Source organism: Pelodiscus sinensis, chromosome 5 (genome assembly GCF_049634645.1).
Source record: "Pelodiscus sinensis isolate JC-2024 chromosome 5, ASM4963464v1, whole genome shotgun sequence".
Lineage (NCBI taxonomy): Eukaryota > Metazoa > Chordata > Testudines > Trionychidae > Pelodiscus > Pelodiscus sinensis.
In genome coordinates, this window is record NC_134715.1 from 13,060,811 (window position 1) to 13,075,398 (window position 14,588).

General features: G+C 47.7%; 1 protein-coding gene and 1 long non-coding RNA gene across 31 annotated transcripts in view; one reads left to right on the forward strand and one right to left on the reverse strand.

Moving 5' to 3' along the window:
• The window catches only part of WDFY3 (WD repeat and FYVE domain containing 3), a 372,301-nt gene extending 364,531 nt beyond the window's left edge, over positions 1-7,770 (reverse strand). Inside the window, exon 1 of the mRNA XM_075929522.1 lies at positions 7,648-7,770. The gene's annotated coding sequence lies outside the window, so the exon portion shown is untranslated. The remainder of the gene's footprint in view (positions 1-7,647) is intronic.
• LOC102463111 (uncharacterized) lies at positions 6,478-11,858 on the forward strand. 30 transcript variants are annotated; one of them, XR_012904005.1, is made up of 7 exons: positions 7,093-7,272; positions 7,675-8,881; positions 9,007-9,090; positions 9,186-9,369; positions 9,474-9,567; positions 9,835-10,658; positions 11,470-11,858. It is a non-coding gene; the product is annotated as an uncharacterized LOC102463111 (long non-coding RNA). The 30 variants fall into 30 exon arrangements; XR_012904014.1 differs by having other exon boundaries at positions 7,675-8,597; XR_012904013.1 differs by having other exon boundaries at positions 7,675-7,888; positions 8,090-8,172; positions 8,276-9,369.
• Positions 11,859-14,588: the final 2,730 nt, after the last annotated feature.

Sequence of the window (14,588 nt, forward strand, 5' to 3'; positions counted from 1 at the left end):
AAGCGATCTACTTTTTCAAAATAGTGTCCACACTGATTGGATGCTTTATCTCGCATATAAGGCCACCCAGAACCAGCTCAGGCAGGGCATTAGGTCAGCAGTTGCTTCCTAAGCCTAGTTGAGAAACACGCTTAGAGGGAACCCTCGGACAGCCATTTCTCTGCTTCTGCTGCGTGCTTGCCTGTCTCTACGAGGGACAGCAAAGCTTTAGCAGTGCATGCCCTGGTTGTCCAGCTTGTGGACACCACAGCATTCTTCTTTATGACATGGAGCTGGAGCTGCTCTTGGGCATGAGATGGCCCCACGTTGCCATGCTGCAGTTTTTGCAGGCTGCCTTCATGGCCCTCCAGGAGCTTGACACTGAGCGCATCCTTGAGACCCTCTCTCTGTGTGCAGGAGCAAGACCCTTGTAACCACACCCCACAGTGGAGAGAAGGTTCTGGGGGCTGGACACCAGTACCAACTGCTGGGACCGGCTGGTCATGGAGCCGACCAACAGTGGCTCCAAAACTTCCACATGCAGAAGGCCACCTCTGGAGCTGTGTGTCTGGATCACCCCTGCCCTCTGGAGATGCGACACCCACCTGTGGCCTGCCATCCCCCTGGAGAAGTGGGTCGCTATTGCCATCTGGAAGCTCACTGCCCCCGACAGCTACTGGTCGGTGGGCAACCAGTTCAGTGTGGGGAAGTCCACTGCTGGGGCCCTCCTCATGGAAGTAAGGCATTCTCCAGCTGCAGTCCCTGTGGGGGATGGGAGGGAAGGCGTCCTAGAAAGGGGGACCCTAAGGAAAGGGAAATAAGTGGGTTGGCTGGAGGTGGGAGGGAAGCCCCATCCTCAGGGGGTTGTGCCGTCTCACCTTCACACAGCCATGCTGCTGGGGGGGCTCCCTCATAGGGGGTGGCTCCTGGGGTGTTTGAGGAGGGGAGGGGAAGGGGAGGCAGGCACCTCCCAAGGGCTCAGACACTCCCTCTCATTCTCTGTTTTGTGTGTGTGTTTGTCTCCTGCAGGTTGTGAGGGCCATCAACTCTGTCCTGCTGCACAGGGTCATCTTCCTGGGATCCTGGACTTGATTGTCACAAGATTTGCCGCCCTGGGATTCCCCAACTGCAGGGGAGCCATAGCTGGAACCCACATCCCAATCTGTGCACTAAGTCATTGAGCGGCCCAATACATCAACAGGCAGGGCTACTTCTCGATGGTGCTGCAGGCCCTGGTCAACCACTGTGGACCGTTCATGGACATTTTTGTCAGGTGCAGCACTCCTCGGTGCGTATGGAGTCATGCATGCGCCCTTGCACACAGCCTGCTTCCCGGGGTGGCTGGTGGTGGGAGGGCATCTCCCTCCCGTGGCCAGACATCTGTGTGGCCTCCTCTGAGCCTGTGAGCCAGATCCCGGGGGTGCTCCGGGGCTGCGTCCTGAGGCCGTGTGGCGCAGGATGGCACTGCACATGGTTCCACATGCACCAACTGTAGCACGATGTCCACCCCGTCCCCTCCGCACCCGCCTCCCCTGCTTTGTGGGTGTGTAAAACTCAGAGCACTCGCCTGACGATCCCTCCCTGCCGTCAGAGGATACTGGAGACACAGCCAGGCCCAGGGGTTCCAGCTCCAGGGTCAGTGTCATGGCAGTGTCCTCCTCCTCCTGCCCCTGTTGTCCCTCGTCCTCGTCCCCATCCTTGTCCTCGTCCTCCTCCTTAGCAAACTCCGGGCAGGTGATGACAGATGTTTCGAGCCCCGAGTCCACCACTACAGGTGGGGAAAGGATCTGATGGAGCTCCTGGTAATAGGGGCAGGAGTGGGGTCCTGTCCGGAGTGAAAGCTGTGCTCCCTGGCCCTGGCATAGCCCTGGCGAAGCTCCTTAACTTTACTCCAGACCTGTTCTAAGATCTGGGTTTCGGGGGGGGGGGGGGGGAAGGGGAGCGTGTCCTTGCTCCACCAAGGCCTTGGCCAGGCACCCAGAGATATCAGCATTACTGCACCGGGAGCAGAGATCCTGCAGAGTCTCCTCCCCCAACAGCTCAAGGAGGCAAAGGATCACCGCTCCAGACCAGGAACGCTCATGCCGCTTGCTACCCCAGGCAGGGTCCTGGGAGTCCTGATGTTGCTCCCTGCAAGGGCCAGAGGAGTCCCGGGGGGCTTGTGGCTGTGTTATGGGTGGTAATGCCTGAGGCTGGGAGAGCCACATGGTCAGGTGCTGTTCCCACAGCCAGCTTCTTGCCACAAGGCTTGTCCAGGGTGCCTGCAGCTTTAAGAGCTGGCAGGAGACAGCAACTATAGAATTGTGATTCGTTTGGACAGAGTGTCCACCAGGGCACCTGTGCTATTTCCTGGAGGCCTCTTCTTTTGGGGAAAAAAAGCGCCTCTTCCACGTCCACACACGCCTTTTTCCAAAAGAGCTCTTTCAGAAAAAGGCTCCTTCCTCGTAGAAAGAGGTTTACCGCTGTCGGAAAAAAACCTCCATTCTTTTGACTTTCTATCGAAAGAACACAATAGCAGTGTGGATGTCAGTGAAGTTTTTCTGGAAAATCAGCCATTTTTCCAGAAAAATGCTGCAGTGTAGACTCAGAGGGGTATTTGTCTGTATCTGAAAAACAACCCAAAACCCGACTCCTGTGGCACCTTAGAGACTCACAGATTTATTAAGATATAAGCTTTCAAGGGTAAAATTAATTGTCAGATGAATACTCTGTCGACTCTGAATCCATTTTTCCAGCACAACTTTGGGCTGATTAGTTATCTGTACACAAACTAGAGAGACTGCATAACACCAATAAAATGTCTAATTTGTCTGTGCAACTCTTCTGTTCTACTTATCCAAATGCAATTTGGCATTAAGCTTTTAACTTCCCTCCCAACAGGTTTAACTGGAGCGATATCCATCATTTTAAAATACTGAATATCTGATAGCAGGCTGTATTCATGCTGGAGTCAAGTAGATATTTAGGTGAAATATGTAACACAGCTGGAAGGCAATTTTTGTTCACCGGCCACATCCTTCTTGCTCCGTCCCCCTCCTTCCATCACTTGCTGTTCCCTACCCTCACTCACTTTCAGGTGAGGTGCGTGAGGGGGTAAGGGTCTGGGCTGAGGAATGGAGCTGAGGGGTTCAGAGTGTGGGAGGGAGCTCCAGGCGTTGTCTGAGGCACAGGGTTGGGTGCAGGAGGAAGTGTCAGGTGCAGTCTCTGGAAGGGGATTTGGGTGCACAAAGGGGCCTAGGTCAGGGAGTTGGAGTACAGGGTCCAGCCAGGCAGCACTCACCTCATCTAGCTCCCAGAAGTGACCAGAATGTCTTTGCTGTGCCTATGTTCGGAGCAGCTAGGCAGCTCTGTGTGCTGCCCCTCCCTGCAAGCACTGGCTCCATAGCTCCCATCGGCCACGGACGCGGTTCCCAGACAATGGAAGTTTCCAGGGCGGTGCTCAGGGTGTGACCATCGCACAGAGATCTGTGGCTGCCACTGCACTGAGGGTCTGCAGGGACATGCCAGTCACTTCCAGGAGCTGCAGGGAGCCAGGGCAGACAGGAAGCCTGCCTTTGCCCTGCTGTGCCACTTTTGGCCTATAAAAATCTCCTGGATTATTTTCAATAGCAACCTGGAGGTTGAGGCTGATTTCCGGAGACTCCCAGCCAAGCCAAGTGGGTGAGCAGCCCCATTCCCAACAGTAGGTTGATGAAGAGAAAGCTGCTGGCAAAAAGGGAGGCCAAGGGAACTGCCTGTGCTGTAGAAGGGGATAAGAAATTAAGGGGAGAGTAGAAATAATGTTTCCATCTTTAAACTGCCTCTGCTGTCTCCTCATCCATCAGTCTCAATTCCTCCTTTGCAGACAAATCAGTCCCTCTTTCTATTCCTGCATCATGCGTTTACAGGCTTTTCCTGATTTCGATAAAGAGCAATACCTCTGACTTTGTTTTCATCGGCCAGATGGTTCTTGCGGCTCTTGCTAGAATCTTGGCTGTGATTTTTATTCCAGAGAGTGTCGTTTCAGAAAAGAGTGAGTGAGTGAACTGTCTCTTCAAATCCAGTCACAACGCAGAGTCAGCCACAGAGCTTGAGCTATATGTGGAGTCCTGCTGCCTTTTCTCTTTGGGAAGCTTCCCCATTCCACTGCATTTCACTCTAAAAGCAGTTCCAGACCTGGCAGGGACTGTTTTCTTGGCCTGTTTGTTCTATTTTGTGGCTGACATGAAACCCATTTCTCACAGGATTAGAAGCACAGAGCATGGTTGGAGCTCTGAAAATAATGCTGCAACCTTGCCTAGAGTATCAGTATATATGAAAGCATTACAGACGTGTGATGGAGAGGAGGAGTGCTGGCCAGCCCCTGGTGACTAATGAGTTAAACTTAGGTAGCTAGCAAAGGTGTTGGCAGGGGTCCAGAAGAACCAATGGGCATACAGTGCTGAAATTTGAATTGCATATAGATACCTTGCCAGCTCTCTTTGTGTAAAAATTATAAGTTAAGGACTGGAGGGATGCAGTAATCAGAATTACCATGCCTATAAAAAATATTGGACATGGAAATAAACTGAGTGGGCTTTGAAGTACAGATCAGCATGGATCGTGAGTAAAGGGAAAATGTATAGTCACGATGAGGTTATTTTTCTTTATTTTCCTTTTGGTAAAACTTCTTTGTGCAAAATCCATATGCCTCCCTCCCGCTATTCACTACTTAAGCTGTACTCAGAGATACCATTTTTTCCTCTATTTGAATCTGCTCATTTCTTAGTTCCTCTGTAACACCTAGCAACCAAGTATTCTTTATCAAGTATATCTTTTTTGATAATAAAATCACCTTTTTAAAGCAATAATTTGATTCTTGTGTGCTAGAAGGAAATGGAAGGCCAGTGTTTGTGTATGCAAGTCTAAGACTGAGAAGTCAGCTACCAGAGACTGCAGTTTTGTTTTCTCTTTTTCCCCAAGCTTTCTTGTGGTAAAAGAGCTTGGGGATACCCCTCGGGAAGAAGTCCAAGTGCTTCCTTCTTGGTTTCAAGAAGAAAGGGATCTCTTGTTTCATTTGGTGGTGGGCAGCTACCTCCCAAGGCCAGGGAATTGGTGGCCTTGGGGAGCTTTCAAGCAGAAGCCTAGAGAGGCAAGGTATTTTTAAGGTCTTTTGTGGGCCCCTACTTTCTGCTCTTGGAGTGCCAGAGTGAGGAACAGCCCTGACATGGTGGCAGAGTGGTGTGATCATTCTGAACCAGGAACACAGACCTCGGGATCTTTTTTTTCTGTTTTGCTGTTTGGAATTTTTGGGACTTTTTTCCTCTCTCTTTTGCTGCCTAAGGGAAGCAAGGCACACAGAAGGTTAAATCTGCACAGCCAGAGAGTCCAACGCCAAACCAAACAGTTGTTTTGTGTTTTTCTTAGCTTTCAGGGCAACTGGATAGCTAGGCTAGAGTAGGACAGTCAGGCGGAGTAGCCCTGAAGCAACAAACCCTCCGTAAGTGACACACTGTGGTGAAAAGAGCTGATGAAAAGCAAGTACGTTAACATCCCCATCCTTACTCCAGAAGGTGCATGCAATGCCACAGTAACACCAAAAGAAACAGGGAGAAGGTGTGAGGGGAACAGACACTGTTACAGAAACACTTCCTTGCACATACCCAGGCTCTGAGCCACCACAGTGTCTGCTCTGTGTCTGCACAGTGCACTGGGTTATGTTTTCAAAGCACAAAGACGAGAGAGAGAGTTTGCCAGAATGATCCGTTTTAGTTTAAGGAAGCCAACAAAGAACAAAGGTAAAGAATGCCAGAGGTTTCGCAGCACATGATTCACTAATCACAGTTACTTCAAACTGTGGCTCAGGGAGGGCAACAGCACTAGGTCAGAGCCTGTAACATGGGGCTAGAATCAAAAAACCACAACATGAGTCAGGCCCTGCTACAAAGCAGATGCCTGCTTACAACTTCACTGCTCCGTGTGCAAACTTGGCAAGAATATGGCTGGTTTTACGAAAACACAGGCTTTCTCAAGTAGAACTAGGCTCTAGCTAGTCACTATACACATCCCAGGAGGGTACCACAAGAATATGCTGATACAAAGCTATGATATAAACATACACGCCCTGAAAAGGGGAAAGGGACACACGGACTCCTCCTAGAGAGAAGTTCAAGACAGCAGGGTAAAAGTTGGAGATGTTTTGTTTGAACCAACAGGTACAAAGCATGGGGTAATATGTAACTTGTTTGTCTCAGTGTATGAAGGAGGGGTCTCAGAAGGTACGTCTTTGTCTGGGGGGGCAGTGGAGAGTCCTGCTGCTGACTGAGCAGGTCCATTGGCATAGGTATACAAGTATTCATGTCCCTACAGGGCCTGGAGGGTACTAGTACTATGCTTTGTCAGCAATAAACCTGGCCAGGGCACTTTTGCCCATCTAAAGAAGCCTTTTAGGCAGTTTGATCTGCTGAGCTGGCTCCCTGCCCAGAGCTGCACCAATACAACTCCCACATGCATCCAACAGCACGTGTCATTTAATCAAACTCCCAGCAACCAGGGAAGGGTAGTGTCATGGTTCTGGTATCCACCCATCTACAGCAAACCCTGAAACCCCTGGCTGGTGGCACATTCTGCAGTGATCAGCCTATCTCGTAAGAGGGAGGGTTCCACATAGCGCTGACGGGCACAAAGCCGTGAGATCCAGCCGACGCGGTTAGTGCTGAGAGGGGCTGGGCATTCTCAGCTCCCACTGGTTTCTGAGCAAGATGCTGGAACTCAGCCCTGCTCAGAATAGGCCAATTGTGAGGGAAGTGGAACATTCCGCCGTAAGGGCAGCACCCTAGACAAACAGAGACCGAGACAAGCGGTGGAGGGATTCCTGATGTCAGCGTTCACAGGTGAGGGCTGCCTCTCACCCCATCCAAATCACAGGTAAGAAACCAGACAAGACCCTGGAACAAACAGCCCAACTGCTGACTGAAGCGTGGTGACTCATTCAATGGTTTGCAGAGCCAGACAGAGCCCTTTTCCCCACTAGCTCCCTTGGCGGGGACTTGGCGCTGGTCATTTTGCTCACACTGCCCAAATGAGGAGGGGGTGACAATGACCACAGCTCAGCTGTGATGCAGTGATTATTGGGTCAGTCACCAAGGGCTGCAGCATTTCACACTAGGACATCATCCAGAGCACATGGCTAATGTCTAGGTCTCAGGACAGGGACCAGGGCAAAGAAATAGCATCTTCTGGGACCCACCGACTTCCTACAAAATGGAAGGCGAGACACAGAAGGACAAAGGACAGAGTTCTGGTGAGGAGGAAGGAAAGGCAGGGACAAGGCTGGTAGGTAGAGTGAGGTATCTATAAGGGTGGAGAGGGGAAATTGAAGTTAAGCAGATAGAAACATCAGGGAACTGTGGAAGGGAGAGAGAGGAGAAAGGAGGAGAGACAAGAGGGAGATATAAGAATGGGGGAAGAGGATACAGTAGAAGAGAAAGGAGGAGACACACCGAAGAAGTAGATAGGAGTGAGATCCTTGGCTGATGTCTTTAGCATTAGGTAGAATCTAATTGCCTTTGCCAAAATATAAGCAACACAGCCAGCTGTAACGACTAGGGCTTAATAACACAGGCAATTTGTACTATCCAAAGAGGAAAGGGTGCAAGTGGCCATAGCTGAGAGGTGGCATCGGATTTCAAAAGATGACATTGCAGTTACCTGTTTCTGCTGATTTGATCCTTGCAGCTCCACCGTCAGAAGCTCAGATAGTACCAATTAAGAAGTAAGATGAGAAGCTGACTGTTCCTTTCAAGAGGTAAGTGATTCACGTCCTCATTGCAATGGAGTGGAAATGAACTAAACTGACTGTACTTTCAGGTGAAGGAAGTGAATCTATCCTCTGCTGTTAAAGGTTGCTAGCAACTTTTGTAAAACTAAAGCAAAGGAAAGCTGCTGAAAGGTTAGAGAATTCTCTACTTGTTCTAGTCAACGATAAGGAAAGTGTTATTTATAACTACTTGATTTTTAAACAATAAATTGGTTGTATGGAGAGAAAAAATAAACCAATACAGCAGCTCTTCACCCAGAAGGTATGCATTTTACTCAATGTAACAACATTAATCTAATGACACATAATTTACATTTGTTGCCTGACAAATAGGTCTTTTCAGCGGGTCATGGATGACAGGTGACTGCAGTTTACAAGAAGTTTACCTGATCTAGCTAATCCATTATTTTCAGGAGGTAAGAAATACAACACACCTTCCCATAACAGTTAATGGCGCTGGTCATATTTTGAGGAAGAAAAAAAAACCCAGTAACTGATGAAATCTACATCTCTCTAAAGAGCACAAAAAGTGGCTGTACTGAATAAAACAAAAATACCTGGGGGCTACCTATCCAGCTGTAAGGACAGCAGATGTTAATTATAACTAGAGATCATATTGCCTCATTTTTCCTTCCGATAATGCTGTTGGTTGTTCTTGCAAGGTGGTAACAGTGATGTTATTTCAAAGAAAAAGTGAAATCACAGCATGAAAATCAATGTTAACTTTCTCTTACATTTTCAGAGATAAGTTGGTCCACTCCAATTCTGCAGGATTGATCATTGTTGCTTACTTATGAAAGGTCAAGTAAAGAGAAGTGGAACTGATCATTACTATCAAGAGGTAAGGAATGCACCGCCTCATGGCCCAGGGCCAGAAATAAAAGGCTCCATTTCTATTTTCAGGTGAAATGAAGGTCTTGCTGTTCCAGGCAGGAAGGTTAGAGGCTGCTGAATTTAAGGATAAAGTCAGACAAGTTACTATGCCTGCCCAGAGGGTAGAAAAGCAACTTTTCCTTCTAGATCAGAAAAAGAAAAGCAGACAATTTTGTTCTTCAAGTTTTAACCCATGTAGCTGGCTATACTTGTAAGAATCAAAGCCATGCGGCAAAACACCATGACAAGTGGGTGAGCATTGAAAAGTCACTAGAATCCTAATGATCTGGTTGCTAAGGAACCATCTCCATCAAAGACTCTACATAGGAGGTACTGAGTAATAATAATAAAATTCTCTCAAATGTTGATGATTGCAGGCTTTCCTAAATCGAGATATGAACAGACTAGGTGGCCATTCCTACCAGGAAGAAGTGCGGGAAAGTGGCTGTCTTTGGCAAGAGGTAAGGAAGGTCTGACTCCAGATAGCCATGTGCACATCAAACAGTGTTGATTTTACTTTTAGGCAGAAAAATTGATTTTGACCTTACTTGTCAAGGGGAGAGTGTATAAAGCAGACTCAGACTTAAAGCAGTATGGATAGACTTGCCAGCTGCCAATCACTTGACGAAATAACAGCACCTTGGAATTGGAATCTAGGAACAGAGGGTCAGTCACTTTGAATGGTTTGGCTAGTTGCAAATTTGAATGTGAAGCAAGTCAGCAGCACATCACAGACAGAGGTGAGCATTTGGGTTTCCTTGATTCTCAGGTGAATCTGGTGCTAAAGGAACATTTGCAGAGTGAATAAATTGATCAATCTGGCACACATTGATTGTTACCGCAGATCGCATATGTCTGGATGGAAGGAGATGAGAGGACCATTGTGTTCTAGAAGGGACTGATGCAATAGGAATGAGCTGGACCAGGCCTATCAATTGGTAAGAAAAACAAAATAAAACAAAAACGACCCGTTTTTAACATTGAAATGGAAATGGATGGCTCCTCTCATACTTTCAGGTGGGGAAAATGTAGCTACTGTGAAATCTGAGGGTGGCAAAAATGCCAGTTGTCATGACTGGGCTTAATAACACAGGCATTTGTACTATCCAAAGAGGAAAGGGTGCAAGTGGCCATAGCTGAGAGGTGGCATCGGATTTCAAAAGATGACATTGCAGTTACCTATTCTGCTGATTTGATCCTTGCAGCTCCTCTGTCAGAAGCTCACATTGTTCCAATTAAGAAGTAAGACGAGAAGCTGACTGTTCCTTTCAAGAGGTAAGTGATTCACATCCTGGTAGCAATGGAGTGGAAACTAACTAAACTGACTGTACTTTCAGGTGAAGGAAGTGAATCTATCCTCTGCTGTCAAAGGCTGCTAGCAAGTTTTGTAAAACTAAAGCAATGTACAGAACCAAAGCTGTTGAAAGGTTAGAGAATTCTCTACTTGTTCTAGTCAACTATAAGGAAAGTGTTATTTATAACTACTTGATTTTAAACAATAAACTGGTTGTATGGAGAGAAAAAATAAACCAATACAGCAGCTCTTCACCCAGAAGGTATGCATTTTTCTCACTGTTTCAGAATGCAGTTGGAATGAACTGAACCAGGCATATCAATTGGTAAGAAAATCTCCCCAAATGTATTTTTTTTTAACAGTCAAGTGGAAATGATCCTCTCATACTTTCTGATTAGGGCAGTGCAGTTCCTACTAACAATAAAGGTGAGAAAACTTCAGGAAGTTCCTAAAAGATCTTTCACTGAAGCCCAGAGGTAAGCAACTCATCTCATAACAATGGTAAAGGAGTTTATGGATTTGGGTTTCCTTTTCAGGTAACAGAAATGCAGCTGATCTGATCTCACAGTGATTGAAAGGTATATGCAGTTACATTATTAGGCATAAAGGAAGACATGGCCAAACCTGCAGAGAACAAAGAAAAGTTGGCTTTCATGACTAAAATGGGCAGACAATGAAGGCAGTCACCATCATTTTTCAATCCAAACAATTCAGCAGATGGTCATTGACAAGAAAGTGAGCATTTGTGGTTCTGTTGTACAAGATACTTTATGATCCATTCCCTTTGGGAACATTTATGGGCATGTAAAACTGATGAGCAACCAAATTACCTGTCAAACTTTGATCCCTTTTAAGGAACTAATTTGTGAAGCTGGTTTGCCATTTCAGGAGATACGCTTTATAAATGCTCAGGATTTTCGAGTATAAATGTATGGATCTGTTCAAGGCCATTCCTATCACCTGGCAGGATAATTGGCTCTCTTAAGATATCAAATCACAGCTACTTCATTCAATAGAGCAACAAAATTGGCTCTGATGAGATGTAAGAGAAGAATTTGGTAAATGCAACATAGTCAGCTCCACAAAATTGCTAACTTACATTGAGTCAGAGGATTTGTTACATCTCAGGGTGCATTAACACTGCACTATAACTTGAAATAATATATGCAATTTGAGCTGCGCAAATTGCATATCTTATTTCAATACCATTTCAACATAGCTTATTTTGTCATTTGGCACTGTCTACACAGTACCAAATTTCAAAATAAAGTGCTGTTCCAAAACATCCCTTACTCCTCATAGAATGAGGTTTACAGGGATGTCGGAACAGTGAGCCCAAAATAATGGGCTTGCTGTGAAGACATGAGATAGATATTTTGGGATACTTTGGTATCCTGAAATAGTGTTGCAGTGTAGTCCACATAGTCTCAGGGTCCAAGAGGAGCCAAGAATGATAGCTGACACAAGGGGATTCATCTTTATTAGAAGGTGAAGAACCTGCTTATCATTTCTGAGTGCAATTCAGGGGCTTTGGTTGTACTTTCAGATGAAGGAAACATAGCCAGTGTGGACATTGTTCAAGAAGCCATGCTCAAAAGTTGCATGGGGTACCTATTGGGCCAAGAGGAACAGCTGTTTCCATCTGCTAGGATGCATGCAGAATTGAGCTTCATCAGACAAGAGGAAAGCACTGGAGACTGGCTAATACTTGGACACAGAGTGGAGTAGGACAAGGTTTGTAACCATAGTGACTAGTAGGTCCTTGCTCGTATGCACAGGGTGAAACTGATCGCCATATTTGGGGTCGGGAAGGAATTTTCCTCCAGGGCAAATTGGCCAATGACTCTGGAGGTTTTTTGCCTTCCTCTGGGGCATTGAGCAAGGGCCAGCCCTTTGGGCCATTTAGAAACACACAATAAAATCCATCAAAAAGAACTTGTCTCCTTTTGTCATTTGCATTTTCTGTAGACCCATCCTGTGCCCCTCTGCTACGCCCACACTCCCCACAGCAGGGAGCCAGTGCAAGAGAAAATATCCTGCCATCCCCAGAAAGGGAAGTGTGTGTAGAATCTCCATCCCTAGAGGTTTTTACGTCCTGGCTTGAAAAAGCCCTGGCTGGCACGATTGAGTTGGGGTTGGTCCTGCTTTGGGCAGGGGGCTGGACTCGATGACCTCCCGAGGTCTCTTCCAGCCCTAGGATTCTATGGAAGGGAAATGGCCAGGTGCCGCAGTCCAGAGATAAGCAGGAAGCACAGAGGCACTGTTAACATGGTCTTCTCCTAGCATGCCCTTACAGACCAGGACAGGGCCTTTGGTCTGACACATCCAAGCATTCTGCCATGCTGCTGTGGTCGTAAGAGCCCTCTGGGCATGCTACAGATCAGCGGCTCTGGGAGAGGTGATCAGTGTTCCCTTGCCATGGTGGGGTTGCTGCTTCCTGAGGGCCCTTACTGGTCTCAGAAGCTGACATTGACTTCAGCATAAGCTACTCTTTTCTCCAGAGGGAGCCCTTGGGCAGTGGGCATCCAAGAAGCTCTTGCCTTCAACCAACCCTTTTCCAGGAGCTGGGGTCAGAAGCCCCAGTCTGCCCCAGTGGTGCTGTGTTCTCCTCTCTCCAAGTTGCACATTTATATTTAACCTCTGGTTCCTGCTGCCTGTCTATCGCAGTCCGCAGTGTCCACTTCCTGCCCTTCTCCAATCAGCTTCCCAGCCACACACTGAACCCAAACCACAGGGCCACACAGAAAGTGTTGCTGTTTTTGAGTCCCAAATGTCTGTAAACCCAGTTGCTGAACACCATCAGGGGCTTGATCCTCCTTGCAGGAGAGCTGAAAGGGGAAATCAGTAGCACCTTGGGAAAGTGGTTGGAGGGAGAATCAGGTCCCCTGTGGGCAAAGATACGACCACGTGACTTGTAGGTGTCACAGCAGTGCAAGAGGGGACCTAACACTAGATAAGAGCAAAATGGGGGAATGCTGCCGTCTTGGGTTTGCAAAGTCTCTTCTGTTGTGCTTCTGCTTTGGCAAAACAAAACCCAAACCTGGGCTTGAGGTAGGGAGGTTGGATCAGGGTTTTATTTTATTGTAATCCCAGATCCTGGAGAGGTGGTGAAGTGACGGTTCCAGTCCATCTCAGCCTGGCCCTAACATCACGCTGCTGTCTGCACACACCCTGCCTGGGAGGAGCTGGCTGTAAGGGCATAAAACCAACAGTTAAACCTGCCCACTCCTCAGCATGGGACACATTCTGCAACATGGGTGGTCACACTCAGCCCCATTGGCAAACGAAAGAGCTGCTGTCTGTATGGAAAAGAGCAGAGCTGAAGTGTGTGTCAAGGCTTCCACACACACTGCATCCCCAGGCATTAGCCAGGGCCAAGCACCACAAGACATGAAAAGCAGAGCGTGAGTGTGATGGCACAAAGGCATAGGACATTCAGAGGCTGGGCGCCTGCAGCACCCACTGCTTTCAAAGGCAGAAGCAGAAGCTCAGCACGTGGCCAGTGACAGAGGAGATGCGATGGAAGGCGAGTTCTGTCTGTCATCCTAGGCCTGTGTGAGACTGTCCTGCCAAGCAATGCAATGGATCCGTCCCACGGCAGGGCTTCTCCGCAGCTTGCCCGGGGCTCTCAGCCACTGCCAGTCTGACAGCGTCCCAAACTGAAACAAATCGTAACATTTTCCAGCTCACTGTCCGCGTCTCAGACTTGTGCTGTCTCCCATCTCAGGGTGAAGGACCTACTTCCGTTACAGCTGCTAGCCACACTACTACGACATACCTCCCCCTTCAGAGAGCCTAGAGTCACACAGACAGGCCTTTTCCCTGACTTGTGAGCCCCCCCTCCCTCAGGCTGCTTTCACCCTTAGCCCAAAAGAGACTCCCTTTAGTCCCATACCTATAAAGTCACATACAGCTGTATTTACCTAGGGTATGTCTAGACCGCATCCCTCTGTCGGCAGAGGGATGCAGATTAGGCAGGTCGACATTGCAAATGAAGCGGGGATTTAAATATCCTGTGCGTAATTTGCATAAAATGGCTGCCGTTTTTGCCGACTCGGCACTTTGTTGGCAAAACTAGGCAGTCTAGAGGGGGATCTGTCAAGAAAGAAAGCCTTTTTCGACAGATCCTGTAAACCTCATTGGTTCACAGATGGGTTTATGAAGGGGATGGTTTGATGAGATAACATGATTTTGGTAACTAATTGCGAACAGGTGAGTGCTAACAGAGTTTAGAGAGGGAGTTCTCCAGGTAGAGGAGAGGCAGATACAGGACTCTTGAGGGAAGTGTGTGTTGTATTTGGGGCTTTCTTGCTATGTGCTGAGCTTGTGTTTGTGAGTGAGGGTTGGTGTGTGTTCTTTTTTTGTTTGTTTTTTTTTTTCCCCGTTTGTGAGTGAGGCTTTTTTTTTCTGCCCCCCTCCCCTTGATGGAGTTTGTGCTGTGATTGGTAAGTGCTGTGATTGGCAGGTGGAAACTGTTGGCTTCTAATTAAAGTTTGAATTCTAGAAGTCTCTGCTGATTGGCTGAGCCTTGGTAGGGGGAGGCACTCCAGGGCTTTATAAGGCAGTGGGCAAGCGACCAAGGAGCTTGAGAACAGGTGAGTGCTAATAGGGAGTTTAGAGAGGGAGTTCTCCAGGTAAAGGAGAAGCAGATACAGGACTCTTGTT